Source organism: Centrocercus urophasianus, unplaced genomic scaffold (assembly GCF_019232065.1).
Source record: "Centrocercus urophasianus isolate 14NV4802_14NV808 unplaced genomic scaffold, USGS_Curo_1.0 seq_2, whole genome shotgun sequence".
NCBI lineage: Eukaryota > Metazoa > Chordata > Aves > Galliformes > Phasianidae > Centrocercus > Centrocercus urophasianus.
The window spans coordinates 5,850,664-5,875,494 of NW_024884755.1; the positions used below are offsets into that span (position 1 = coordinate 5,850,664).

Sequence of the window (24,831 nt, forward strand, 5' to 3'; positions counted from 1 at the left end):
TGAAACTATTCAGAGAGATTCGTTTGTTTTAAGACACCAGTGTTTAACCTTGTGAGAGTCGGTTGCAAGGGCTTTCTGCCTTTAGCTGACTTGGAGAGGGCTGCTTTGTTTCTCATTTGGCTTTGTCAGTTTGCAGCACTATGCTGGTTTAATATTAGCATCAGGAATCTCATATCTATGGGTTTTTTGTTTTCTGAACAACCTTGAATACATTTACTTTGAAGTCTTGGATGTTACTTGGAGTAGCAGAAGTGTCATTTTTATTCAGATGGTTCTGGGATTCCAAAGATTCAAAAAACAAAACAAATAAAAACACCAAAAAACTCTTCAACCCAACAATATATTACATAGATGCTGAAAGTAAGCCAAAACAGGCAAATAGTATCTTAGCTCTTCAGCTTTCATTCTGATTCCAGCAATACCCAGTGCACAAGTTCTGGCACCTGCCCTGGCTGTGTGGAACCTCAGGGCTTTGCTTCACTGTGGAACAGTTGCTTGCTAGCTCTGCTCTGCTGCCTGCTTGCAGCTGGATCATATGTCCTCCTGGCACAAGGACACCTCCCAGCTTTCTGAGGGATAAAAGAGCTAAATGAAGGAAGTTTCTTTGCTGTACTGTCAGGCTGATGTTCCAATCTTTATGGGTAAAATAAGGGATGTTAGATTTGTGCAGGAATTTGCTTGCCCCCTGAGGTCTCTGACTTGCTCCAAACAACTATTTGTTTTCAAAGGCATTTTACAGACATTTCACATGTGTACAATTCACATATGCATGAGGAAATGAATTGCAAATACTCTTCTGCCTGATAGGAAACTTGATCTAAGAATGTGTATGTGTAAATATGGTCTATTGCTGGTGAGTTTGACTGCTGAAAATTGTAATCAGTAATTCCTTTGCAGGAAGTTCTTTGGAAGAGCTGGTGTACTTTTTGGTGTTAATTCTAATGTCAATACTTTTAAAAAGCATCATCATGTGAATATGGGGAAAACAGTCTCTTGGGAAGGATTTTTCCTGGCTAAGACGTGATTTAAGAGAAAAACATAAATTTGGAAGGTCAGGAGTTTTAGTAGGTGTTTATTCTTGAAATTCTTCTTCTTAGACATATGTTAGTAAGAAAAGGGCTTGGCGTCCCAACTCTGAGAACTTATGCTACTGGCATCAAGAGCTGCTCTTCCTCATCCGGGTTATTACTTGGGTTTTGTGTTGGTTTTTTTTAGGCACTACAGCAGTGTGATTGCAGATGGTTGAATGCCAAAGATCTAGGTTTGTAAGGTGAGGTTGCTACAACAATCAATCTCTGCACGTATTAATGATTTTTGAATTCTTATTGAAATTAGAGCATTTTTAATAAAACCCTTGCGATTCATTTATGTAGTGAATTTCAAAAGGAAGTTTTGTAAATGCTATCTGACTTACTGTCTTCCTTCTCTAATATTTCTACTGTGTTTGCAGTAAAAGCTATTTAGTGCTTTCCAGGAACTTTAGCACCTGGCTTTCTTCCAGTGTGCTTTTCATAACCAATGTTCTGGAATAGGTGGTGATTATGTATCTGTATAAGTGATTAAACACATTCTCATTACAAGTGAAGATTAACAGGGTTTTTCCTTATGGCCCAGCACAACGAGTTCCTCATCAGTGTTCTTTAATAACTTATCTATTTCTCCTTCTCTTCCATTTCATTTCTGCTCGGGACATTTTCTGACTGCTGACCACGTTAATCTTCAGTAGTGCCTGAGGGATTTTGCTTGTCTCCTTTGGCATAATCCTAAATTAGCTCCGTTCACATTTGTTCAGTATATGGCTCTGTATTTAATAGGACAATCTCTGTTCTTTTTTTGGATAATTAGTATTCCGGTCTTTTCTGAGACTGGTGATTTCAAGTCAGGACGTTTGCTGGCATTATATTAGTTTTTACTTCCTCACGACTAATACACAGACCACTTTGTCAGCAAAGCCAGTAGTTTGACTGTTCCTCTTGTAGTGACAGATGGCCTGGTAGATAGGAGTGTTAAATTCCATTTTCTTCTGAACAAAACAAATCCTTCAATTCCCATATCGGTGTTGGGCCCCTTCCACATTTTATCCGGGTTGGGCAGATATAACTTTCTAAAGATATTTCAGTGGAGATTTTACTCATTTGTTTTGGTTTTGCTTTTTTTTTTTTTTTTAAATTCCTAAAGACCCCTTGAATATCAAGATGGTAATGGCTGCTTAGCACATTTTAAAGTATGGAGATGGTTTTGGAATTATGATATCAGTTCCAAAATGTTGTAGGTGTGTTCAGGATGTGAAAGTCCTAGATGTAGAATGGGAAAATCTCAGGGAATTTGGTTAAAAGTGGCAACATTAGAAAGGAAGTTTCAGAGGTCCTAAGCAGTGTGCTGAGACAGCAGGTTAGAAGAATCAGCAGCTGTAATTGCATCCCTTATTGCAGTGGATGGCTCCATAGAGCTACTACAATCTATGCAGCTGCAGTACCCCTCAGTTTGTGTGTGAGTGCCATAGTTCTAGTCGACTGTACCAGCCATCTCAGTGCAAATTAAAACATTGGCCACCTTGAATGAAGCTCCTTCCAGTGAGAAGGAAATGAATATATTACAGATGGCAAGGGGAATACAGAATGGAAGCAGGATGTGGGGGGAGGCACCTATGCAGACCCATGGCTGTGTTATTGTCCTTAATGCTCAGTGATTGTTGGGGAATCTCTTCAGCCTTAGTAATTCTTTGATGTTTTTACATCTCTGTGCACAGCTGAACTTCATGTGCTGCTTTCCAATTTGGACATTACTGTGCTTTGCACTAGATGTCTTTTTCCGATTTCTGATCTCTTCTGCTTCTTACTACTCTAGTGCTCTTCCGATATTCCCGTTCAGGAATCTGAAGTGTCTTGCGTGTTCTGTGATGATTATCTTCCTGTTGAATTATTGGTTTCCCTTACTTTACCCTTCACCCAAGACTCTGTTTCCCTAGGGTTTTTTCTTTTTAGTTCTTCTTCTCCAAAAAGACAGAATTAGTTTCTAAAAAACTAAGAGCTGTTTATTCTTATGTACTGCTAATCAACATTGAGCCCAACAAAAAAATTATGAAGGTACGTTTATATATTACTTACATATACACAAGCACTATGTACTGTGGTTGTAAGATAGTATGTATTTTTTTTTATTCCACTCGAATCAGGATAGCCATTCAGATAACAAGGATTGAACAATGAGTTGCTTTAATTTCCAGACTGCAGAACTCTTTGGCAAGTTGGCAGTTTTTGTATTGCATTTTTTTTCCTCATAATGAATGAGATCTAGGAACACCAACTATGTAACCCATTAGAAAAGAATTCCCTGTGATCTGTATGAAGTTCGCTGACTGTAGAGCAGCTAGGAGTCAAGTAGCTTTCAAAAACACAAGGAATTCTATTCCTGTAGGGAAAAAAAAGGGGGGAAAAAAAAAAAGAAATCTCACAGCTCAGGGTAGGACTTGGGCGTGATGTTTCAGCACATAAATGGTAAAATCAGTGAACTATTGATTTCAAGAATAGGGCTCATAATGGAAATTATGAGTAACAGGCTCTTGTGTGTGTAGTACTTAGGAACCACAATTATAAGTTAAAGCATTTAGTAGAAAACTGCTGTCCAGCTGGTTGGAATAATCCACAGTGCAAAGGGGTGAAGTCTGTAAGCTTCAAGAGATGTTGAAAGAGATATTAAATGAAATTCAATTACCTAAAGCTTTTACGTGTCACAGAGGATTTAGAGACATATCTAAGATATAAGCCTTGCACCGTGTGTGATCTGTAACTAAAATCCACATTTGCTGCATTCAAGCCTCCTTGCAGCATCCAAGAGAAACAAATGGAGGATTGTCCTTACAAATCATTTACCTGCAACAATGCTGAGAGTAAGGACCTGAAGATTATTCTGTACCATGTTTTTCTCAGCTCACACAGATCTGCCTAATCATTCAAATTCTTTGAGTTAACTCTAATTTCCTTTTAACTGTTTCTCCGAGTGCTTGCTTCAAACAAACTTCAAACTCTCAGACCTCCTAATAAAATCTTTGCCTTTAATAGAATTCATTCAGACTCAAACACTGCCTAAGCTTGTTTTCCAAGTGGCATGTTGAAGAGCCCAAGATTCTTCCCTTATTTCACAAATGTGCTGAAGTACAAAGAGCTGCGCAATCGTCAAGCCTACTGTAGGTAGGTGAAGTTAATTAACACTCCATATTGTTATTTGGCACGTGTTGTGGCTATCAAGGGCTCTGGTTATCGAGCCTTGCCAACTGGGAGCAAAATAAGATATTTTTGTTTTCAGTTGTTTAGAAACTGGCTAGATTTTTATTTTTCAAAGTGAAAGGATCTATGCATATGCTCCAGGAGAATTCTTTGCTTGTTCTGGAAAGATGCAGAATAGATAACAGGATGGTTTTCAAGAATACAGGAATATGCTGTTTTTTTCCTACGCTGAATGGGAATTATTTCTCTTTTTGAAAACCTCTGCTACATACTTTGAAGCAGATGCTTGACTTTGGTAGCAATTCTTGGTTGTGTTGGACACCTGTGTTAAACTGAAAACCACCCCCCAGTCTAACCAAATTGCAAGCTAAGTGTAAGGGAAGGTAGAGTAATTGCATTTTGAAGATACTTGCACTTTCTTAACAATTGCAGTTGTACTGTGCAGATGAGATGCTGGGGGATCTTTTGTAATTTGCTCATGTTTCATTTCACAGAAGAGATGGAAACAGACGCTGCAGGTAAGCTGGACTAGCTGAAATGCAGGTTTCTCTTGCCATGTCTCTTTTTTCTGCGTGGGAAATTGGAGTGATCAGGACTAAAGGAACTGATGGTTGGAAGTCCTAGGCCATGGGCTAGTCCTCATGTACAAACTAAACTGCTGAGGCACGTTAGGTGTGTTTGTTCTCTACATGCTTTGTATGTCCATGTCCTCTTGTGTGGGATTTCATGGGCAGCAGCTACAAACACAGAGGAACCTGTAGTAGCTGTTCTGAACTGCTTTACTGTGTTCATCTATCAGCACTTTTGTAAAGTTCCATCAGCTTCAGTAGGCTGTCCCCTGAGAACGAACAACTTCCTAATGCAACAATGAATACTTGTTTATTTAGCGTTATTTTAAGCTTGTTTCTCTCATTCATGGAGTAAGAGAACATCTTTAGAAAACAAAATCTAATTAATCTAAGTGTATTGGATGCCTGTTAAAATTTGCCTGTCCTAGAATGTCCATTTATCATGATTATGACTGAACAACCAAATTGAGAAAGGTGCTGCTTCTTCATTTGATGCAAAATGATGATTTATTACCCTGTTTTTTTGGTAATGGTTAAATCTAATGGACATTTCTGCATGACAAATCATTCATTTTCAGAGTAAAATTAGACATGTTATTCTTCCGTGTAGAACACAGCACAGCAATTTGTGGAATGTGGGAATCTTCTCTTCTGTAATTAAATAATTGCCACAGCATTAGCTGCATATATAGATTGAAATAACACAGGTACATATTAATACTTTACAAACTTACATCATATTAAAATCATGCAATCTGAGGAAGTCACATTAAAATATTTACAAGTTACGCTTTTCTTCACCCTCATAAATTCCCTTTCACACATCTGAAAAACACTTATGATGATGAATAATCCTTCTCTGCATTCACTGTATGTACGTAACAGGAGTAGCATAAATGTTAACAAGGTACAATTACACCTTAGGGAAAAACTGATAGGAAATGTACTCAAGGGAAGGTCCTACATTCTCTTTATGCTACATGTTCCATCTTTAATTAGTTGATTCTATCATTAGTGATAGTACTCCCCAACTGAGAACATTCATGGATTGATGTTTAGTCTATTAACTGAGCCTGATATATAAGCTTTGTTTTCTAAAATGCTGTGGACTGAAGATTTGCAAGGCATACAAGTGCTTTGACATCTGTAATAAAATATATTTAAAAAAAAAAAAAAAAAAAAAAGAAACTTTTTTTTAATATATATATAAAGAGGGATATTACTACTGAACATTTGCTTCCAGGCAGCTCTTTATAAAGATCCTTCTGAGTAATCTCTCAGTACACACTCAGCTGCCAGGTTAGGGTCTTGATGCTACTCTTCTGTTATAGGAACAGAAGCTCTGTGGATTTCCTAAAGGAGAATCACTCTTCAGATGCTGTGACTCTAATAGGAAAAGATGTAAATTCTGTCATAGATTTCTGTGAAAGTCTGGCTGCTTTATTATTCAAACATTGTTGAAGAAACATATGTTTTAATCTATTTCTAGGCTTTTCTAGTCATCAGGAAAACTTCAGACAGACGGCGTTCTAATTAAACCATTTGCTATAAACTGAGACAGTTAATCCTTTGGTTGTGGGATTAGGCATTTGTGTTAGAACTGGGGTTTATTTAAGACCTTGTGCTTCAGATGTTCATGCTCTGGCTTGGCTCCTCCTCGTGCATAAAGGCATTTATTGTTAGTAGCAGCACTGTACAGTTATGTTATCAAAAAGCCAGCCTCAGGGGCAGGGCAAAGAAAACTAACACCTGAAAAGTGGGTCTGGGATGTGGAGTTTCTCTTTATGGGCTTTGGACAGTGAGAATATAGAAATTGGAGAAAGTTCTGAATGAGATGAGGGCCAGAGATTTGGTGATGTACTGTCCTGGCAAAGATAATGCTGGTACAGTACTAAGACTGAGAGAAAGAAAGGACAAAGGAAAGACGTGGAAGAGAAAGCAAATGGGAAATGTACAGTTTACTTGGTCCCAACATTCACGGATTGTGCAGGGAGAAAAATCTGTCTGACTGGGGTTGCTGTTGTGGGAGTTTTTCAGCACCTGTGGACACTCTGTGGTGTAACTTTCTAGTAAATATGTTATTGCCTGCCACTGGTAACTAGGATTGCTGTGCTCTATGATGAGCTGTTGCATTCTAAAGCAATTTAAAAATCCTTGCCAATTTTAAAAAGAAAATTGCTGTTATTTAGCTATTCTTAATGTGCATTTCCTAGTCAAACAACTCTTGAGAAACGTATCATTGACCTCAACAGAGTTTACTTGTGACGTGATTGAACTTCTAGGCAAAATGTGGAATGTAACAGTATTAATAAAGAAAAGAATCTATACCTTGTGACAGATCGCTGAGCAAACATGGTGCTAGGTGAGATTTGGAAGCCTTGACACAATCTTTGTGGCAACAATCAAATGTTTGTCTAACTTTATATTTTGGGGTCCTCATGTGAGTGGCTAAAGGATTCATTTTGCTTTACATCTTACTGTCCGTGGGTTCTTCTCTTATCACGTGCATGTAGAAGTTTTCTGTAATGGTTCTGTGTCATGGTGGTGGAAGTGAGCACCCTAGTACAGACAGGTCTGTCATTACGTTAGCGAAAGGTTGTTCCTTTTAAACTGAAGATAAGCTCTATTTATGTCCACAATATTTACATATGTATGTAACCACATTTGGGATGATGTCTCAGCATTTGCTTTATTTCTACCCTTCACTTCTAGCTGTTTTTCTTAACAAATGCCCCGTTTTGAACTGAACTATTCATCAGAGCGTTTAAAACTTTTCAGGACGAGATCATCTCTTGCTTGTCTGTGAAGTGCTGAGTTCAGCAGGTAGTGCTGAGGAGTGGTAGGCGGTCTGTTCACTTTCTGTTTGCTTTTACTGGAGTAACGAAAGGCGTGGAGTTCTCAATGGCTACTGGACTACATCTGCTGCTGTTCTAAAGATGTTTGTTTTTTTTTTTAACTTTCTCTTTTCCTGTTTGAACTGATCTGGTACATGTTTGCTGTGCTTATACAGATTGTTCAGATTAGAGTTTGAACATCTTGGCATGCTTTTATATAACGGGTGTTATTTGAAATAGGCATTTCAAGTAGGAATATTCTCTCAAGTGTACAAGAAACAACAGAAAAATTAGTCAGAAATCTTTCTGTGAGTATGTAATGCCCAAGAATCTTCCTTGTTCTTTAAGATCCCACAGTATTAACTTAGAAAAATTCTTCCTCCCTTAAGCAAGGAATAATTTGTCTATTTTCAGGAATTTACACCCTGTTTCCCCTTCTCTTAGCTCACCTTTGCCTTTAAATAACTCTTGCAAAATTTGAAGGGGGTGAAGCGGCACTTATCAGAATCTTGACAGGATGCTTCACTGCTCGGTAGAGTAATGCCCTGAAGGCATGTCTCATAATCCAAAGTTTTGACATGCATTCTCAGGGCCCAGATTGAGGAAAACGTACTCAGTGTGCTGGGTCTGTTTTTCTGCAGGTGGTCAAGCAAAAAAACTCGTCTGAAACCAGTGGTGTCAAAACTGAAACTATGAGTGAAAAATTAATCTGTGCTGTGTTTTAAAGCTGACGTAAGTATCTTGACACTTCAAAGTAGTCTTAACTTTTTTTTTTTACTAAGCTTTGTTGTTTTAGTTGTTGGAACTTTACAGATGAGTATTATTACTATCACCTTTTTGTGAATGGGGAGCGGCGTCAGTCCTAAATGCAAATAGCTGTAGACCATGCCTTGAAGAAGGCAGGGTTTTATTAGACACGCAGGATTTGAAGTGATACATTAAGAAACTTATTGCAATTCTAAGCATTGTTCCCATTCTCATTTTATACAAATCTGCTTAATGAGCTGTTTCTTAATGTAGCTCCAAAAATTGGTGTTGGTGGTGTACACTTTGCAAGGCTAAGCTGTAGCTGTCCCAAGTGGTTTGTTTCTTTATTTCATTCTCTCTCTGTTGAGTAGCTTTGCTGAAGATCTCTTTCTGTTCATCTGATTGACCCTACTTTTTCTTTTACCTGAATCAGTGGATAGAAACATTTAATTTTATGACTGATACGTGTTGGAGTTTCAAAATGGTTTTCATATTAAGTCACAGAATAAGAGGAAACTGTCTTCATAACGACTTTCATGTGCTTTCTGAAGGCTGTCATGGGTCATAAGTCAGGTTCATGGTTACAGGATGAGTGTTGTGTGATGGGATTAGAGTTAATGCATAGGAACTGGAAACACGATGCTACTAAATGAAAAAATCCAATAGCTAATAGGTGAAAGCACTGTTAGGTCAGATTAGTCCATGGCATTCAGAAAGTTCATCCGCTATCTGTTATTAAAGCACATGTCCACAGTTCTTTGGACTCTCTTTCTAGAACTGACGCCTGCCATGAAGGGTGTTTGAAATCTGCAGATAAAAGTTGTTGCTGACATCTCCCCTGGGAGCTGGAAACAAGCCTGTGAGGAGGATTGATAAAAAAAACCTGCTGAGTTTAGGAAATTTTATAAATAGGCTAGCAAGCATTCAGTATGCTTGCTACAACTACTGAGTAGTTGTAAGTCTTGGGCACTTTTTTCTTCAAACCATAGTGTATTTGCACCCCCTCCTCCTTTTCTCCCTGTGCTCTCCCTTTCCCCAAAAATATTATCTGATAGCTGTTCATAAATTTTCGTGAGGGTTCAGATGTTACAAGTGTTAGGGTATGGGCAGATATGATGACGAGCAGCCACTGCCAACAGCTCTTAACATGTATTAGAGTGAACGTGGAAAGTCTCAGTCACAGCATGAAACTCCTCACATCGTCTTGATGGGCAGGGAATCCTCAAGCGCTGTAGGGCTCTCTCCAGCTCTTCTGATCACAGTGTTCTATTCTAAAGAGGTTGGCATCTCTGTTGAGACTACTAAAAAAAAAAAAAAACAAAACAAAAAAAAAAAACAAACAAACAAAAAAAAAAACAACCAAGAAAGAGATTCATATGGCTTCAAAGGTTAATCACATTAAAAACTGCTGAATCCTTTTACATTAATGCCTTAATTGTTTTTATTCTAAGAGTTTTCACTCAGATTTCTATGATTCTACTAAATGCTAAAGATGAGAATGTGATTTGAAATATCTTTTTTTTACCCTATTTTATGTATAATGATTTGGAATAAAAATCTGTAACTGTTTTAACATACTGAGTTGCTGCTGCTGGTGATGAGTTGTGTTTACAAGTGACCATGCAACATGGTGCATAAGCACTTCCCTTGGCTACCAATAATCTCATTGCTCAGTAGGACTGGTTTGATGCTGAAGTTTCTCGCTGAATTGAGGTTGCAGTTGTTCACATGGGAGACATATAAAATGGGAGCTTTCTTCTTTATTGGCCTTTTCTGGAAAAACATCAACTTATGATAGATGTTTCATTCTTCAACTGTTTGGCTTAATAGAAATCAATGATAAGTTCATATCCTCAACAGGAACAAATAAATCAATTAACAGCAAAAAAAAAAAAAAAAAAGCTTGTGGTAATAATAGGAATGGGAGAGTGGTTGGACTAGATGATCTTGCAGGTCGTTTCCAACCTTGTGATTCTGTGAAAGCAAAGTCAATATAAAGCATAAAACAGTGTTGGCCTGATTAAAATGTCCTTTGCACTTCAGAATTACTTACCGCCTGAATGCAGTGAATAGCAGTTCCTCATCCACCAGGATGGAGTGGGGAAATGAAAAGTGGGCTCCTTTCACCTGAAACAGTGAGTTTAGAAGTGTATCCCTGAGTACATGTGACTACAGGCAGCTCTGGGTGTTGCCTTTCCGTAACTGTTCTGCCCAGATCCTGTTGGAGGAAATGTGAGCCTTTCCATATGGTGAAGCATTCCTGAACATTTTTCCTGGTATATCAGGCCTGAGAAAATTTTCATTAATTCCAGGCAGTCTGCATTTCCAAACTGCTATTTCTCCCCTTTCAGCACACACTGAAATGCAGTTCTTGCAACAAAAACTTGTTTAGGTCTTGGCTTCTCTGTATATTTTTTTTATAATTGATTTGAGCAGTGATATAGGAGCTGGCACTTCCTTGTGCCTCTCTGTATAAGGTATATAATATGCCTTTTGTTTCTGTTCTAACTCTTTAAGAAAACTTACCTTGTTCAGACCAATGTCTTTGGATTTTTTGTTAGATAAGAAAAATAAGGTAGGAAATAGGAAGCAAGGAAGTAATCACGTAGTTATGTTTAGTATCTACTGTATTATGATAATAACAAAATAAATTTAAAAAGTGCAGCCATACTACAACAAGACATTGTTCTTTCAATGCTTGCTGTTGTAATGTAACGTTTTTATCTTCGGTAGCTTCTTTTACATAAGACAGTGACTTCAGGTTAATATTTCCACTATTATTAGCAAAGAATATTGATTGAAGCAGGTATTTGATACTGGAACATTGATGTTAGATCATCCTAACGTTTCTTGCTTGAGTATCTGTCTAAATCGACTTATTTTCTGATTAGATTGCATTTGAATTCAGAATTTGAGACCTAGTGAATTTGCATATGATTTGAAGTCCTTAAAGTTCACGTGAATGGTTTTGATGGTGGTGCTAAGGTGTGTGACTATTGATTTATTGTTATTATTATGAAATGCCCACTGAAACTGCTTGGATTTGAAGCAGGATTGACCCTTACTTTTCTAGTCTTCAAATTCACTTTGATAAATGATCTATGCCAGCAAGTGTGATACTTCAAGGAAGTGTGTAAAACAAAAAATGAAATGGAATGCATGCAAGTAAAAACAAATGTCTTGCCTTTGCTGTTGTAAACTGAGAAGCCATGTTTTAGGCTATCTAGTTAGTGGAAGCAGTTTTTTCTTGTTTTTCTTCTGTTCTGAATGTGCCAATGCTTTCACATGGAACTCGTGTCTTCTGCGTTTTTTCACCAGAAACTGTATCCCAGGGCTTGTGTCTAAATGTTGTATGACCAGTAGAGCATGGGCCAGAACTCCTGTTGTCTGGCTATCAGCTGTTTAATCCCTAAGGAGCACGGTATGGTGGTGCGAATAAGCTCCCCTTTACAGATTCTTTTGCATGCTTTTGAGCATGTAGGCCTCATCTAAAATACAGAGACTTCATTTCTATTCTTAGTAATGCTTTTGTAGCTTCTAAAAGCTCTTCTTTGCCATTTATTAGATGTGAATTTTATGGGAAATCTTTTTCATATCTGATAAATGCAAATAAAATGTGGTGGGCAGTTCTGATTTAAAGTGAGTTTAATAATTAGCTTCTTCTAGTGAATCCTGTCAATGTGAAAATATATGCTCATTTCTGAGCCCTGCTGGCTCTGCCTGTGTTAGAGAGTATGAGATTTATTCCTGGTGTATCGCAAAGCATAAAACAGTGAGTGCCTTTGAGTTGTTGAAGAGCATCAGTTGTAATCCTAGATCATTTCAGTTTGTTTTTGCTTTTCTAAAAAGCACTTACACAGTCTAAAACTATTCTTTGATGTGAAACAACTAGAGGATGTTGCAAGGCTTGCAATACAGCTGTCCTCCAGCTCAGATTACAGTGGCAGCGTTAATGCATCCACAGATGTGTCCACAGGCTGTGGCAGGAGTACAGGGAAGCAGCTTGGAGTCCCCTGCTCTGCTGCTGTTATCTGCTTGGGCCAGCTTCCAGCCCAGCAAATGCAGCTCTGTGCAAACTTTGCACTCAACTGTGCAACAGGTAAGCACAGAAAATGGCAACACCAATCTTTGCAAAAAGTTTTTGAGAGTCACGAGTACAAAGCTGTAGCATGTGTACTTCTCATTTGGCTTTTAAACCTAAAAGTAGATATTGAACAGATTTCTTTAAGTCACCAATGTATATTGTTTGTTGATATTTTTAATATTCATTGAAACGTGCTAATCACTGCTTCTTGGGGAGCCTTATTATCTTGTTAATACGTTTACCTATGTATCCCATTGACTTCCTTCAGGGGTGACAACTCTATCAATATAATTGTATACTGCTGGATGGCACAGAAGGAAGTTTCAGTGGAATAAGACTTTCCTGGCAAGAGCAAGGCAATGTTGTTTGCTTAAAGAAATTAGTCTATTGACAGTGTTAGTTGTGTTTAAAGTAGATAGTTAGAGATGCCACTATTTGTGTAAAAATGTTTTATAATTAATTGGAAATACACTTGAGGAAAGCCATGTCGATAGGATCATAACCATAAGATTGGTTTGTTTTACTGATTGTCACATTGTGTGTCTAATTGTTTGTTGAACTGGCATGGCTCACAGATGCATTTAATGAATCCCACTTGGATTGCCTTGGTTTGCATTGATCTTCCCTGAGACATAGGAGGACAAGATGCAAAGGCTGTGGTTTAATTAGACAACAGCTTTATTAATGTAGCTCATCTGGGAGCTATTCAGCAATAACTCATAAAGTACAGGTCATGGTGTCTTGAGTTACTTCTAGCTGTTGGAAGTTATCAGTTCACTTTCCAGGCTTTTGCTGGACACCCACTGCATCCTCCTTGTGTGAGGATTAAAGTATTAGGGTTTTTTTATGGGTTAGCATTGGACTAAAACTCAGTTCCCCAGCTTCCAGTTATTTTTCAGCCTGGAAACAAGCTCCCCATGGTAAGAATGATCTGCACTATGTAACTTGTACAAGGACAATTTATTGACTAGGTTATCTGCCCTGCCTACAGCTTTGGATTGTTAGTAGCTAATAGCTTTTATAAAGTGTGTTCCCCAGGTGGAAAGAATAACACTATTGCTCCAAAATTACTGAAATCAGATATCATTATGGTAAGTACTGACAGACTTTTCTTGTTGCTTCTCCTATTGTAATTATATATCTTTTGGTTTTGTAACCCTCTAAAGGCTTGACGCAAGTGATCCGCTGCAGAATTTCAGACCACTTTATAGTCAGTACTGCAGAAAGAGTGTGTGTCTGTCACAAACTCCTGTGATATTCTCATAAGATCTCATAATTTCCACCTAGCTATCTAAATAATCCCTGTGTCGGGCTGCTTCTCGCTGGTAGAAGACTTATAAAAGGCTCAACTGGCAGCGGTGCAAACCTCTTGTCATTTTTCTGCAGTGTAATGGAACTGGATTTGTGGGTCCTTAGTATCCAGCTGTAAGCACTCAGCACTTGTGCCACCGTGGAGAATTCTCTGCAATTCAGAAGGGAAGGATGAGTAGAAGCAAGAGTATTCAGACAGCCCAGGACTTGGTTACTCTACTAGCTTAGCGGAAGCACTCCTTGCAACCAAAAAAAGCACTAAGCTTCAGGATTTAGGTGGAGGTTTAAATTGGCAGCACCTGGGACGTTTACTGCATGTATACTACTGATTTGTCTTTGCAGCAGGACTCCATGTCTTGGGTTGCAATTGGGCTTCACTGATGATGAGCGTAAGTTTTTTGGGTTCCTCAAATTAATGGTCTTAAGGTCCTAACTATGGAATCTGGAGTTCCAGCTTTACCAGCAGAGCTTTAAATGTTATCAAGCAGTTGTACATCTCTTTTTATAGTCATATTTTCCTGCTGAAGGAAGAACAAATGCTAAAGAAGTTTAGAACAATTTCTGCTTCCCCTCTGCTGCTGTTCTGTACTGATATACAGGGCATCAGATCTTTGCTGCTCCCTCCCTGTTGTGAGCACTTGTATTCAAAGCCTTGTATAAATCTTCCTGTGAAGGTCTGTTTTTAATTTTTTTTTAACACTTGATGAATATCCTGCAGCATCGCCAGTTACTTCATGGTGCTGAATTAGTTTGTGCTGTTGATCTGGGCATGAGGGAATGGCTCGAGCTGAAGGTTATAAGGTCTGCATGCCACTGCGTGATACAGAAGAGCTGGTGATTACTTAGCCCTGCTGCCTGCTCCCCTGTCCTTGTCCCCTGCAGCTATTCTTGTCATCCAAGAAAAGGGAATAATTAAATCACACTCAGTTTTTCCTGTTGAGCCAGATATAGCCTGCAGCCCTGTCTTTGAGGTAGTAGAGAGTGTGTTCTAACATGCATATTCAATATATGCTATAATATTTTGTTTTTCTGGATGCAGAGAAGTGTGTACAGGTTTGATTTTTGGAGGACATGACGGTTTTGTTATATGCTATTCTAAATTCCTGCACTTAGTAGAAATATGAAATAATTCCTAGTTATTCCATTGCTTCAAATAGAAGTGCTGTTCATAGCTGCTGAAGTAATTTATATCGAACTGTAGAGTGTGACCTTGTATGACTGAAAAAAATATTTTGAAAATATTTTTTGAATTCATTTTAGAGATTGATGTTATGTGAGCATGGAAAGGAATTTTCCTGAGAACTAGACCTGAGGTCTGAGTATGTCTGCATTTGGGGACTGAGTTAAATGAAAGGTTATAGGAACAGACGTTTAGTTTGTCACTAAGACAAAATCTTTGCCACTTACTCCTTTATTTGTCCAATAACAAAAGCAACAGTCTTCATTCTTTTGCTTTGCTTCCAAATTTTGTTGTCTCTGTAGTATTGGCTTGATAGAAGAATAATTTGCATGTTAACTTGTTTAATGCAGTGATGCTGCCTGTTGTAGTATGTATGGATAATTAGGAATTTGGAATCATCTGCAGTTGATGCTGTGTTTGTTCTCAGTTGGCTTGTGCTTGCATAAGCTGATAGAAAATGTTACACAAACACAGTTCCTTTGGCATTTGGTTAGCTAACTGCAAATAATCTAGTCTTATGGCCTCTCTGGAATAGAAGTCTTTAGCTCTTAGTCTGCTGGCTGACAAGTCTCCTCTGTTGAAAAGGGGAGGGTGAGTTTCTTTTATGTAACTTATATTACAGGAAAATTAAAGCTGTGAAAAATGATCATGAAGAAGTCCTGCACTCTAACTTTGTTTCTGTTCTTTGGATACTTGCATTCTTCAAAGATTTTGCTTTGTATCTCCTTCAGTAGCAGTGCAGCTATGCTGATGTGTGTTTGTGCTGTCTGAGTATTTCTGGAGCGCTGACATTTTTTCCAAGAATACAGTGTTATCGATTGCAAGACAATGGTGAGATGTGATCTCTTACAAAGGAATTAAGTGCTTTGCTCTGCTGCAGTTTTCTCACTTAATGATGTAATAGTTTAGTAGATTGCTTAATGTATTAAATAACAAATGGTACACTTTACCTGTAGACCTCTTCACTGCTCTGTGGCCTTTGTCAGTTTTGCACGTTTGTCACTGCACATTAGGGCAGCCCTGTCCTAAGCCCTTTAAAAAAAAAGTTGATGTTTAATTGTTGGTGTCATTACCTCCAGTAACTTGTGTTCTGACAAAGATTTTCTTAAAACAGACTTTTAATCTATTGGCCATAAAAGGAAAATAACATTTTAATTATGAAAGCATCATTTGAATGTAAGCAATTCTGTCTTTCACAGAAAGGGGAATTAAGGTTCAGAGAGGATCAGACTCCTCAGAGATGCGCAATGAAAGGACAAGAGATTAAAGCTGCAACAAGGGCATTTTCTCATTAGGAATTTTGACATCAGGGGCCCAGGAGGTGTGCAGCTTCCTGTGCCATTAGGGACAAGATTCTGGTGTGATGACTTGAAATGAGCCCTGTTTCAGGTGATCCCTAGAGGTCCCTTCCTGCTGAAGTTGTTTTTAAGATTTTTAGTTAAGACAGAAGATGCAAACTACTCACCTTTGCTCTATTACGAGGAAAAACCACATACACAGATAATCCATTTGGAACGTGTGAAGTTGTAACCAGCCCTTCCTGTGCTGCAGATAGCCTTCTCCTCTCCTCCCTTCTTGCTGCTGTGCAAGACCTCAGGGGAGAAGGATTTACTGACAGCTGATTTATTTTGAAACATTAATTGTGCCCATCTCTTAGCTAATGTGTGATACTGCTAGAGCATAATAATAGTGTCCAAAATCAAGTGGTCTCCTCTCTTGTTTTGTACTGATGCTACCAAAATATTAATAGATCTGCCAGCTGATCTTTTGTTCAGCAAGTTAATCTAGACAAGAATTACAAAATACAAATAAAACATCTTGTGATTAACATGCATTGTACCACACTGCAAACATCTGGCTGTAATAAAAAACCTGCTCATTTCAGCTTTTGTAAGGAAAACATAAGACTTACAAATGAATTTTCAGCCGTAAGCACTGATGTCCTATCTAGAGCTTTTTTTCACTCTCTGAAAAAGAAAAAATTGGACTTTTTTCTCTTAGCGTTTGGTTTGATTTTTTTCAAAATGTGAATTCTGAAGATGTATTTCTAACAGGATTATTTACATAATAAGGAGTATTTGTGAACAGCGAGATTAAAAAACAAAAAATCCAACAAAACAAAACGAAAAAAACCACACAACCTGAAGAATCATTGAATCATTGCAGAATATTTGACTTTTAGGTTCCTAGAATGCCATTGAAAGGACACTAAAAGTATCGTGTATGCATCTGCATTGAATTCCTCGCTTGTCTGTGCTTCTATTGGTGATTTTTTTAATGTGAAAATATTCATGAGATATAAATGAAGATATACCATACCCAGTAATCTGTAAGCACTCAAAGTATTTAACGTGTATGGAAATGTTTTTATTAAGCTCTTATATGTTATCTGGATGTTAAAATAGGCATATGTGCAACATAAATATCTGAAATACTTGTATGCTGATAACGTGGTTCCTGATTTTTGCAGTTGAGTGTGTATGTTCAGAAACTGGGTCTGATTAGGACCCTGACAGTGGAGCTTAATGCAGGTGCTTTAGCATGCATCAATCAGATGAAAGAATACAGACCTAGACTTTCAGCTGCCTGGAGACCAAAGACAAAAGTCTCATTACTACCTTAAATCTACAATGCTAACAAAAATAGAACAAATTGGTTCAGGAGAGATGTATGTTTGGCGAGGGAATGGAGTGGAGGGAATTTCAGAGGGACCCATGAGAACATACTTAAAACAAGCTTTTGGGAAACTGGAACAGAAAATATTGGCTCTCCAGCTGCACACACTACATGACTGAGCAATTAAGTACCATTCACTGACTTCACAGATTTGAAGTAAACCAGGATATAATTTTATCTAAAAAGCACTGAAAGCACCAATAGTTTACGATGGCAGCGGACTGCACGTTTAAGCATATTTTCTGAAAAATGGATCTCCCTGGAATGGAAGCAAATATCTTAGCCTAGCATAGTTTAGCTTTTAGAATACCTTCGTATCTTTTCTGCTTACATACCTTGGGATGAATAAAACCCAAAGTTTAGGCTTGCTTGAAAGATGACACATGTCTGGCAGCAAGGTTTTGGCCATCTTGGTGCAAAATCAGTTGGCTTGTTGATGTTGTTTTCTGAAAATACCTATAGAAATCATTCCCTTGTTTAGAATTTCAACTTCTTTAAAGTCTCAGTTGCTGTGTTAAATTAAGTTTAATTTCAGCTTTGTGACAAAAGTCAGACTCTGGGAGTGGTAAGATCTGGGAGTTTAATGCAAACAGAATGCTGCACAGAATTGCCAAGGCTCTCCAGAACTGTGTGACTTCATCAGGACAACTGTGCAGTAAGTCAGGCAACAAAGGGATATCACAGAAATGCGAATAATAAATGCACATAAGATGTTCCAAAGTTACAGTAATGTACAGTTATAATTTGTTCTTCCATGTTACAGAGGTCAGAAAGCCACAGTTATATCAAATGATATGAGTTTTTACCTTTGGAAGGATTTGTAGGAGGAAATTCTTCAATTATTAAATACAGCTTAGAGGATTTAGTCCAAGATTTATTTAGTAATTAAATACGGCAACTTGGATTCAAATTTCAAGTCTCATCTTTAGTGGGTTTTGATAACATAATAAGAATTTCTCAAAAAAGTTGTGGCTGAAGATGTTATTTTTGCTGCACATACAATCTTCACAACAGTACTCCTTTAGGCTGCTGTTCATTCATAGTATAGTCTCTACATCTCCAAATTCTGGTGCAATTGTTTTGTACGTGTACACCAAGGAAAAAAACGTGTTGTTTTTACACCATTTACACAGCCCAGCTGTTTATACTGCATGTAACTTTATCAGTTTCTACTAAGTTCAGTTAAAATGCTTCTTGTTTATCTCCAATAGGGAGGAAGGGTTAGAAAGACCCTAATCAGTACCATAAAGTGTGCCATCAGCGTGTTTCCTGTATACTAACAAATGAATGTCCGTACATGTAAGAAATGCAATTGGGAGTGAAACATTTAGGTTCTGGGCGCACAAGCAAGCGTGGGAGGTCTCAGGGCAGCAGAAGGTGATGGGCAGGCAGCAGTGGGCACAGGATGTGGGCTTTGACTGTCATAATCAAGCATTTCACGAAGCTTTGTTTGGGGAAATGGTAGGAGGGGGTCTTTCCTTTTGTGCAGGTGTTTGGGGCCAGGATAGCTAGACATTTTTTGCTTATGATATGAGAACCCTTGTGTTCTACCATAAATTACACAGGCTGTGTAATCCGGTGAGGAGGTTGCTTGCAGAGGGCTCTTGGGGAAGCCCTCCTATATGTGTTTCCAAAGCTTTTGTTGTTATCTGGAACTCTCCCAAAAGACTGTTGTGTTTGGGTGGGTTTTTTTATTTGTTTGTTTGTTTGTTTGTTTGTTTGTTGTAACTTAGCCCAGGAAAGGAAGAGGATCAGGGCAGCTGTCTGCCTGTTGCTGCCAGCTCTTGTGGCTGCATTTCCTCCTAAAAGCTATGGCAATGTTGCAGTAGATTTTTGGGATAAAAAAGAAAGTATCTGAAAGCCCCTGGCTTCTGCCTAGAGGTTTGGTTTCTTTATACTGCGGATGTGTGTTTCATTGTATGATAGGGCTCCTGAAACCACATCAAACTATCCAGTGAGCACCCGAGAATGGTAGCAGTAACAGGTGCTGGTGCCCTTCTTGTAGGCTGAGTCTCTAGGCTGCCCCTGCCAGTAGCAGTTCCAGCTGGAAGCTGATACTTTCATTCCTGTGCCTGTTTCCTTCTTAAAGACAAACGGATTGTGTGTGAGGAAAGGTGAGGGGTTGACTGACATCTTTGCAGAGAGATATCATAGATCTCTGGAGAAATACCGCATTGAAAAGAATTTAACCAAGACATTTCTAAGGAAATAAATGGTGTTATCATTGTTAGATCAAGTTTATTTGGTGCTTACAACAGTGATTTTAAAACAGCTCTAACAATTTAGAACAGTAAGATTTGAGTCTGTTTAAATGTTCACTTGTCAAACTGATGTACTGTCCCGAGACTTTTTTTTTTGCAAAATAATGTACTGGAACCCTTTATTTGCAGTGGCCAACATGCATGCTCTATATGTTGACTGTAATAATAGCCTTGCACCATAAGCCTCAACTTGGACGCTGCGCTTGCCTCCTTTGCAAATGCAGGCTTAAGAAAATAGTATTTTTAGGTTTTACCTATTCTTTACTGGAATGCAATCAAACACTGAGTTAAGGTTTAATGAGTGCTAGAAGGATGCACAAATAACTTCATGGCAGATTAATCACCTTTCATTGAAACCAGCATCACGAAGTTTGTGTGTAAAGGCACATAGAAACAAATAATGCCACTTATGTTAGTCATTCTTGAGGTTACCTAAGCCACAGAAGTACAAGAAAACTTGTTTCAGGGAATAGAAAACCATGAGATTGTAACCCAGGCTGCAGTGAGACTAAAAGCAATGTCTGATCAGCTGTGTGCTGCTGGATCCTGCTGGAGTGGAGGATGCTGCTCTGTGCAGTGGCTTTCTCAGCACATGGCAATAGCAGCACCAATGGCTGGTTGGTCCCAGACATTCAGTTTGCTTCAGTGCTTTTGTTTATTGCGGCTCAAAATGTTCTTATACAGATTTTTCTGCCCTTGCACACTTTGATAGGAATTTTGCTTCTGAAATGATTGTGACATGCTAATGAAGCACAGGTAGATTGAAATACATGTAGTGCTTTTAATGCAGAGAAGAGAAAGTGGATTCAAAGCCATTGCAGACTTTCTGCATATGCTGATACATCTCTAAAGGATTCTGTCATGCAGACAAGATGATACAGGTTGAAGCAGTTTTTAAGTAATAAGTACGTGTTCCTTTCTGATGCTGGAGTGAACACAGTAGGGAGCAATACCATACTATTAGCCTAAGACCTTACAGAGAAACTGTTTTACAGCAGCCTCCCTGGTACGTTGGGCAGCAATTTTTAAAACAAATGTGAAAACCTTTTCAATTGCAGCATGTAAATTTTAGATCTTAATACAGAGTTGGACTGAAACAATTTCTTGTAAATACCTGGCTGTAGAGGAAATTATAAGGCTAAGCGTCTGCTCTTGCTTGTTTACAGGGCTTTAATTTTGTTGACTTGATTAATATGTAGTGGGGATGCATATTGTCTCTGGGACCAACTGCTGCTTCCTGTGAGCTGGAGTTAAGAAAATTCTATGTTGTAGTTCAGATATAACACTGTACACTTCACCTATGGTCATTCCGCTTCTCCCGTGGTGTTGTGCTTTGCGATGGGAGTTCTGGTTGTCCGATGATTTCCCTCCTGATGGGAAAGATAAGAGGTCTGCCATGCAACTTTCTATAAATACAGTAAATCTGTATTTGTCCAGTTTGTGTCTGGAGAAATTTGAACTCATTTGTGTGATTTTGAGTAGAACTGAAGTGCTAAAATAATAAAAACGAATGGAAAAGTGATTATACAAATTTGATGTGTTGTTTAGAGACTCAGAGCAGGCATGATGCAATGCCACAATAAATGCAGAGTCCAAATAGATAGAATCCAGGTCAGAGTGACAGAAATTATCAGAAGTCTGAAAAAATAACTGACAGACGTTCCAAGCTGCAGTTCTTTTCCCTCACTTTGCTCTTTTTTTTTTTTTTTTGTCTCCATGAAGTTTTATAAATATGCAAAAGTGACTGTACGGGGTTGAATTTCTGTCTACCTTTTTTAGATGCAGGAAGTAACATGGGCTTACCAGCAATGCCTAGGAGGGATTCCTGGGAATGGAGAGGAGTGACCTTGCCAGTTCTTAATGCTGAGTTAGACAAAGAATGGGGCAGAACTGTTGCCCCTGCACTGCTGCCTCCTGGGCACCAACATTCAAAGTAAAGTGACGAGGACTGCAAGGATGTGGGAAAGGGCTGCCAAGGGCAATGGGTGGAAACTGGAGAATGAGTGCCCAAAATGGGGGGCTGGGTGCTGCAGTGAGAGGGCTCTTTGTTGCCCAAGGTCTGCATCCTGACTGCGTGTTCTGTGGGAAGGACCTGACCAAGCACTTGTCAGGTTGGCTTGAGCCATGGGGGCTGTGGGAAGATTTCAAGATTGCCATAATATTGAATGTTTCAATTTAAAGTCACTGCATGACCTTACTCTTTAAATTCTTCTGCAGTGGTACTGTAAATACAGAGAGGAATTTCTCAAGTTTGAACGCACTCTTTTGTATGTTTGAGTAACCTTGCTTCACTTGAATACTGTGAAAGGGAGAACTCCCAAACCGAATAAAAACATTTCTGTTTGTGATGGGAAAATGTGAAAGCTGGCCAGTCTTTAGCAAGAGTCAGCTTTCAAAGCCTAAGCTTATTCTTTCTGACTTTGCACACTGCAATTCTCTTTGTGAGTGGATAGTTCTGTGCTGTGTTCTGTTCTATTTTTCCTTTATGACAGCATCTCATACCCTGAAATGCAGGTAAGAGATTGCAGGCTGGAAAGACTAATTAATTAAAATATGAGAATAGCTTAGCTGTGAAAGATGGTGACAGCAATAAAAGCTGATATTTACATCAGCAACAGTAGTGCTGCTGTGTTTTATTGCACGGTAGCCTCTAAGCTTGTCTATTTGTGTCTATGTTGTATAATCATGTAAGACTTCATCAACTTGCTTTCTGTCAGCTTGATATGTTACTTTTTGACCTGAGCAGTGTGGCTGGAATTGTAGTGCTTGAATTGCAGCATCCAAGTCTGCAGGCTCTGTCATTTTTCTGAACTGCCCTATAAAAGTACTGTTCATATAGCTTAATTGTTTTAAGTTTGTGATGTTCAGAGGTATTGTTCCTTTGCTTTGGTGAAAGACCCAAATGTGATTTTTTAAAATGTTCATTGGTTACCTTTAAATATGGAAAGAAACCCAATGCTAATCTCTTCTTTCTGAAGTGCTGTTATGTGTGATAAAAGTACTTTGCATAATAGATTTTGAACATAGATAGTGTAATCTAAGGATTTGAGGCAGTATTTGCCCTATTCTGTCAGGACAAAAATGACTAAAAATTAAATTGTTATGTCCATTAATGAAGAAGAAAAACTAGAAGAAAACTGGAGAATGCCAGGAAAAAAAAAAAAATTATTTCTTGCAACTTCTTATTGTAACAGTTCTTTAAATGGAGACCATCAAATGTCATCGGGAGCAATAGGGCAATTGTTTTGTCCCAGCACTTTGGGCAACAAAAACTGTGGAAGGGATGCACTACAGATGGATGGGGAGGATTGTAGGGAAGCACATGAAATAATTGTTCTGTCCCAGTGTTGTTTTAGACTGCTAGGAAGCAGTAATTGATTGCATGTGAACTTACAGGTTTGGGCAAAGAAAAATAAAAAAGCTTTCTGTAATAGGTAGCTTCTGTGTATTGATTGATATGAAGATATTAATATGTATTGAGTAGTTACTTTGTTTACTATCTCTCTCAAGTGAATGCTATTTGCCTGTTCAATAATTCACTAAACCAGTGATGCAAGTTGATGGGAAATGTATGAAGTTCCATTAGAACATTTATCATCAGGAGAGAAAAGAATGAGTGTTCAGTGCATAAATAGCAACAAATTCACAACAGCATCCAGACAGATGCTGCTGTGCTTCTGGTCTTCTCCAGATGTGCGAAAATACCATAAGCATGCATTCTTTTTGTTCATAATTATTCACATAAGTATAAGTTAGTTACAGCAAATATCTGGTATAAAACCTGCTATAATTACTATCAAAAATGGAACAAATATTTTGGAAATTGAAGTTCTGAGTTGAACAAAGGCTAACCTACTTTTTTTTTTTTTTCCCCCCCGTATTTGGACAGATCTTGCTTCCATCAGTAAAGTAACTCCAGTGAAGCTGAGGAAGTTGATCTGAGGCTGACTAGTGTTAGGAATTAGACACACCGATGCAGCTGATAACATAATGTTTTAGTCTTGATTTTAAGCTGGGCGTTATGGAATAAAAGTAGAGAATAAGGAATATACTTTGCATCATGTCTGCATATATGAAAAATATATTCTGCATATAAATATGATTTTCCTTCTTTGAGTTGTTCATCTCCATGTTCTTCTGTGTTGTTTCTTGAGTAGTTTTCTTGTGAGAGTAGCGCAGTGACAGAGCGAAGCATTTCGCAGTGTTCTGTCTGGCTATTCCATTTTGTTTAGGAGAAGAGAGCTCTCTCCATTCTCATCTTAGCTTCTAACTTCCTAACAACACATTGTCATAACACTTCCCCTTACCTGAGCAATAGTTGCACCAGTGTCAGTGGGATTGCTTTTAATCAGCCCTGGCACCTGGATGTCACATCCTTTTCTGAGCCATTCTTGTCTGATGTTAGAAGCACCAGTGACTGCAGTGTAAGGCACAGAGCATGCAGCCCTGCCTGGTGGTGACACAGCTGTGCTTTGTGCAGGTTGGGCTTTGGGTAGCAGACTGGAGCTGCTTCTTGGTGATGTTGGCAGGGCTTTTTTATTTTTAGTTTTAATTCTTTGCTGTAATAACAAAGATTTCTGAAATCTCTTTGTGGACATAATGTAGGATGCAGAGAATTAACACATGCTTTTTATATTTCTGCCCTGTGCCACTGTGGTCTATTAGTATAAATAAGTAAAACCTTGAGTTATTTATTTAGATTCTTCCTCACTCTGGTAAGAGCAGAGAAAATAAGGACAGGATGTAATCTTTATTTGGGATTCCTTTGTTCTTTCAGACCTTCTCTTAATGTATTCATGATTTCTCTTTCAAATTCTATGCTTATACTGCTTAAGAATTTCTTTTCTGAATGAGTTTTCAACCTCAGTTCCTAGCTTCATTCCCCCCTGAAGTGGAAGAACAGCTTGGAGGCATGAGAATTGACTCTTGCCACCTGTTTTAGC

The 24,831-nt window shown here is 38.4% G+C and overlaps 1 long non-coding RNA gene across 1 annotated transcript in view; it reads left to right on the plus strand.

The window, feature by feature from the left end:
• Window positions 1–24,831, plus strand: part of LOC122161681 — a 161,813-nt gene that overhangs the window by 18,034 nt on the left and 118,948 nt on the right. The window contains exon 3 of the long non-coding RNA XR_006169244.1: window positions 8,271–8,361. This is a non-coding gene — a long non-coding RNA (uncharacterized LOC122161681). The remainder of the gene's footprint in view (window positions 1–8,270; window positions 8,362–24,831) is intronic.